Consider the following 6,000-nt stretch of genomic DNA (forward strand, 5'->3'; position numbering starts at 1 on the left):
ACCTGGATAAAGCTGCTTACATATTGGGCATCAAGATCTATAGAGATAGATCAAGACGCCTGATGATACTTTCAAAGAACGCACACCTTGACATGTTTTTGAAGGAGTTCAAAATAGATCAGTCAAAGAAGGGGTTCTTACCTGAGTTGTAAGGTGTGAAGTTGAGTAAGACTCAAAGATTGACCACAGCAGAAGAAAGAGGAAGGACGAAGGTCGTCCCCTATGCTCTTGTCATAGGCCCTATACGGTATGCATGCTGAGTACAACACCTGATGTGTGCCTTGCCACATGTCTGGCAAGAGGGTACAAAGGTGATCTAGGACTGGATCGCCAGATAGCGGTCAAAATTATCCTTAGAGGAATAAGGAAATGTTTCTCGGTTATGGAGGTGATAAAGAGTTCGACGTAAAGAGTTACGTCGATGCAAGCTTAACACCTATCCGGATAGCTCTGAGTAGAGATACCGGATACGTATAATGGAGCAACAATTTGGAATAGCTCCAAGTGGAACGTGGTAGCAGCATCTATGATATGACATAAAGTTTTGCGAAATACATAGGGATCTGAATATGGCAAGACCCGTTGTCGTGGTTTTATCACGGAAGATGTCCTAGAAAAAGGACTTAGTCGTGGAGCCATCGCGACAGGTTAGCTTGAAGGGGTTAAAGCATACACAGGGACGCAAGAGAGTTTATACTAGTTTGGCCCCTTCAATGAAGGTAAAAGCCTACGTCTAGTTGTGATGGAATTGATGGAGTTTTGATGACTAGGGAGAAAACAAGCTTCGCCTATGTCTCGAGTTGTTGTCTGTTCTCCCTGAACCGCCGCCGGGTCGTCCCCTTATATACACGGGTGACTCCCGTCGGTTTACAGAGTCCCAATACTGGCTCATAGGTGTGTCCGGTTTGGTCTCTACTTATTCCTAACTTACAATACAAGTTAACTACTAATGCCGGTTTACGGCTACAGGCCTTGACCCGACCATGGGCCTTGAGCCCTCATCTGTCTTCTTGGGCTTTAACATACTTAACTGCTGACGAAGTTAACCCGGCCCAGATAGGACGATTTACGCCCAGTAGTAATATCCCCAACATTAGGCCCCAGATTGATTTGAACGGGTTCATGTCAATCCTTTAACAAAAGCTTCATCTTCAACATCTTCTCATAAATTGATAAACCGCCATGATGTCATCTTCTCTGACTGCTGTAAACCGGAGTGACGTCACCTGTCATAACGAAGCTATCCATTATGCTTCTTTGTTTAATAGATCTGCGGAAATCGAGGCGACAGCTCCGTTTCGTGGCCCCTTGATTGTCGCGCCTGACCCATGTTCCTTCGCCTTATAAATAGGACCGAAGGGTCATTTCTTTTCTCCCCTTCGTGCCTTCTTCGTCTTCCTCGCGTCGCCAGCCTTGGAGCTCCGCCGCCGCCGTTGACCTCTGCCTCAACCTTGGTCGCTGCATCAACCTGAGCGCACCAGAGCATCGCGGCAACTTTTCATGTCTTCCTCAGCTCCGGTAAATCTTCTATCCTTTCCCCCGCAGATCTGACCTAGGGTTTCACAGTTCTTCAGTGTTCATCATCTGCCTCTTGTTCATACGATAGACCTTTAGATGGCTCCGCAAATCTTTATTCTGTGCAATGGTATCTGTTTACCCTTCGCCTTCACTTAGACATCTCAAAACCATAGATCTGTATGTACGTCTTGCTCATTGATTCAGTACTGCTCCTTTTGGACCTCTGAATATTTATATTTTTTCTGAACTTGCTTCAGATCCATCGCTGTAGAGAAATCTTACGAAATCTGTTTCTGTATACTTACTCCTCTGCTTCAATGTTTAAACCCGGCGGTTTAACCTTGTAGGAAAAAATTGCCAAACCGGTATATACCATTAGTCCCCTTGTTGAACCGCCAGATGTTGTTGCTTCATAAAACTCCGGTTCAGATAGATCTGTCTCCGGTTTAACATTGCACATACCAATGTACCTTGATCAAATGTATTTTTGAACCGAGATCTTCTACCTTGTAGATTCCATCATGGCCAAGCAAGTATATGAATGCAATTGGGTTCCTTCTCGTGTCACAGAGGCTCAGCTGGACGATCTAGTCCTGATCGGCGCTTTAGGCAGCAAAGATACCATCCATTGGAGGGCTCCTGGCAAAGAATTCCCTCCCACTCCTCAAGAAGGAGAAGTTGTTGTTTTCGTAGATCACTTAGCTCGGGGCTTTAAGCCACCCGGTTCTAAATTTTACCGAGATGTTTTGGCCGATTTCCAACTCCATCCACAAGATACTGGCCCCAATTCTGTTACAAATATGTGTCACTTCCAAGTGCTCTGTCAAGCGTTCTTTCAAGAGGAGCCCACAGTGGAATTGTTCCGAGACCTTTTCCATCTAAACCGCCGTACTGAGTTTACTGACGGCTCCAATACGGAGTTGGGTGGCGTGGCGATCCAGAAAAGGAAAGAGGTCACATACCCTCATGCCAAACTGCACAGTCACCCCAAAGAGTGGAATCAGACATGGTTCTACTGCAAAGACACCTCCCCTGCTGGTGAGAATCCCTTGCCCGGCTTTCGTCCGGAACGGCTCAGCAATACACACCCTTTTCCGCAAAGATTGACTGCCCAGGAGAGAAGCATACATGCTCCTCAACTGTCGAAGCTCAGAGCCTTTATGACCAATGGTTTAACAGGGGTTGATCTCGCTCGCTGTTGGATATCGTGGACCATACTTCCCCTTAGTCAGTGCTCCGGTTTGATGTGCGAGTATACCAGCAGTGTTGATGACCCACTGCGACATTCCAAAATCTAGCTCACCAATGAAGAAATCACAGAAGCTGCGAATAAGATGCTGAATGAACCGGAACATATCTGTGCTAAAAACGGCCTGCTTCCCTTCTATGCTACCAACAAACCGCCAGCTATAAGACCTTGATTTTTTCCTTTTGCTGAATCTATTATTGATATATCTGGTCATTGTTTAATATTAGTGTCTGTGTAATCAGGGCAATGATCCGTTTTGGAGCAAGAAATTGCCGCAGGAGAAATCGGAAAAACCAGACAAACCGGAAAGAGCAACCCGGCAAAAGACTAAAGTTGTAAAGAAGACCGCCCATAGGAAAAGAACTACTGCATCTTCTAATCCGGCCCCTGATGATGATGTGGATAATCCGGACCTTGAGGTAGAGCTTGAGTCACTTGGCTTATTTTTCATGCATCTTATTGATGATGATATTTGTCAGGATGATGTCGAAGCCAGCCACGCTGATGCTGCAGAGGTAATTATTCTCTCTTCCAATTCAGAACCTTTGCCTTCGCTAAAAATCCATCAGGAAAACCGGAAAGTTAAATTTTCTCATCCTCTTGCTTATTTGGATCCCAAATTTCTTATGAAGACCCAATAGCATGAAGCTCGTCGCACAACCCGGCACAGCGGCCAGGTAGTTACCTCCGCCGGTTTACCGAACAGTCCGGTTCGGAAACGCCGTTCAGAGGTCTCTAATTTGCTTGTTAGTGATTGTCCTAAAGCAGGCTACTTTCGTCAACCTCTTAATCCATCTGACTCCGATTACCAGGTTACTTCCCACTCATCTTCTGGCGAGTCATCGGCTACTCAGCTGCCACCGCTCAAAACGGTGCTTGGGTAAGCTATACTTATTATGATACTTGCAGCATATCGCCTTAGCACATATGCTGTATTTGATTTTGTTATTCTTTTCAGGGCCAAACCTAGGCCAAGAAAGAAGGCCCGCCTGGACAAAGCGGTCGAAGAAGATGCCGTTCTTGAGCCAGACAAGACACCCGATCTTGAAGCGGCTATTCCTGAGGATATACCCAACGATCCACCGCAGCCAGACGACGATCTTATTGCTGAAGAAAGGCCTACTGATGCCTCAGGTCCTGTCAATCAGCCCACAGGCTCCATCCGGATTGAGAGATCCACCGGTCCAGCAAAACCTACTGACAAGCCAACAGCTCGAGTGCAAACCGGTGATACTCAGGAGGACGAGGTTGTCATTACTGGCACTGGCCATACCGAGCCAAGCAATCCTATTGCTTTGTCCAAACATTCTGCCAAGGAAGAATTTGCTGCCTTTGGTAAAGGCAAGTGGAATGCTGATCTGGCAACTTACGCTGCTCTGAAGCCAGTCTGGTTAATATGATGAAGGATAAATACGAGGTAACTTCCATATGCTCTTTCCTGCTTGTACGCTTCAATACTTGCTGACTCTCCTAGCCCCCAAGGGCCGGTTTGTAATCTTCTTTCAAACTGGGACTTACTAACATAAATCTTAATACTCTGAAATTCACCGATGTAGCCCCCAAGGGCCGGTTCAACTTAGCATAGTTAAACCGGTACTTTAAGTAATTGAGATTGCCGCATCAGAATATATATATGAGCAAATAGCCATTAGCCCCCAAGTGCCAAGTTGAATACTTGTATTGATCTTGGGACTTTGTAAGCAATTGAAAGATGAAGATCGAATATGCATTAGCCCCCAAGTGCTAAGTGCATAACTTGTTATGTGGTTGGTACTTCAATCCTTGTACCGTTTTGTTGAAGCATATAACTGTCTGCATGCAGGTGGAGCTGAAAACGAAAGAAAGCCAAGTCACCGATCTCCAAGAAAACCTGAAAACCCAACAAGCTGAAACCTCCAAAGCAAAAGAGGAATTAACCAACGCTTTAAGCGCCATGGAATAGCTTAAGGAGAGCTTCAAGAAGAAGCGGGCGGATTGGGCCACTAAAAAGTCTGCTTTAATCAAACGAGCAGAGGATGTCGAGGCTGCACTAAAACCAGTGGCGGATGAACTGACCAGCATAAAGCGGCACGTGCATGCCATGACTACTGCTATCTTTGGTAAGTCAGTTTGACTTCTAAATTGGCTCTGCCTTCTTACAGAGTTGCCGGTTTATTAACCCTTTATGGTATTCCAGGGACAGCATTGGTCACTTGGGCTCAGATGTGCGGAAGAAACTGAAAGCCGCCTATAGATTGGTTGAACAATTGTATACTGGTGCCCAGCGGATCATCTGTACCACATCCCATAACAAACCGGCGCCCACTTTGATTCAAGACACTCTGATGAAACTGTCGGTGCTTCCTGCCCGGGTTGAAGAGCTGAAGAAATCTGCTACTCGAACCGGTGCGATTAATGCCTTAATCCAGACAAAAGCCTGGGTGCCGGATTTTGATCCTATTGAAGCGGCTCAGGGCTATCCCAGCTTGAAGGAAGACGGGTCAGAATTTGGTGAAGCGGATCTATGAGCAATAAACCGGGAGGTACGTCCGCTAGCTTGTCAATTGGCTGAAGAAGCAGACTTGTCTCAGTATCAAGCCCAATATGACAATCAGAACAAGCGAATAGCTGCACCAATCCATGAATCGGAAAATCTGATCCCTCCAATCCGTAAGCATACTTACGCTCCCGATATTGACCCGTCATTGCTGATCCATGATGAAGCTGTTTTTCAAGCATTAATGGGAATCGACTGGACAACTGTTGATTTCCAGCCACTGGGTAGAGAAACGGAGGCCGAAGCGGCGCAGGATGACCCACAACCATCAGGCCAGGCTGGTGACCAAGCTTGAACCGGAAGCCGGTTTTAAAAATGCCTCTCCTTTGCAAAAGACAATGATACTATTATGGGCATTGTGTTGCCTTGTAATAGGCTAGCTGATACTTTTGATGTTGATATGCCTTCGTGCATAATTTGTTCTTCCTGTGGTGATGAATTTTCCAAAGCGCTTTCTGCAATAAGAAACTCTTCAAGTGCCACCGCGGTTGTACCGTCAGACGGAATATGATGTCTGCATATATGAAGTCAAAACATCCAAAAAAATTAAGTATATAACCAAATTTTTGAGATACATAATACCTGCCATTGTTGAGCGTGAAGTTGGCGTGGCCAATCTTGAAGCGGAGTTTTGCAAACCCACATTGTTGGAGGAGATAACAGCTCCTGTATATATATGACGCTGGTTTACCATGTA

This window comes from Triticum aestivum, chromosome 6A, assembly GCF_018294505.1.
Source record: "Triticum aestivum cultivar Chinese Spring chromosome 6A, IWGSC CS RefSeq v2.1, whole genome shotgun sequence".
NCBI classification, from domain to species: domain Eukaryota; kingdom Viridiplantae; phylum Streptophyta; class Magnoliopsida; order Poales; family Poaceae; genus Triticum; species Triticum aestivum.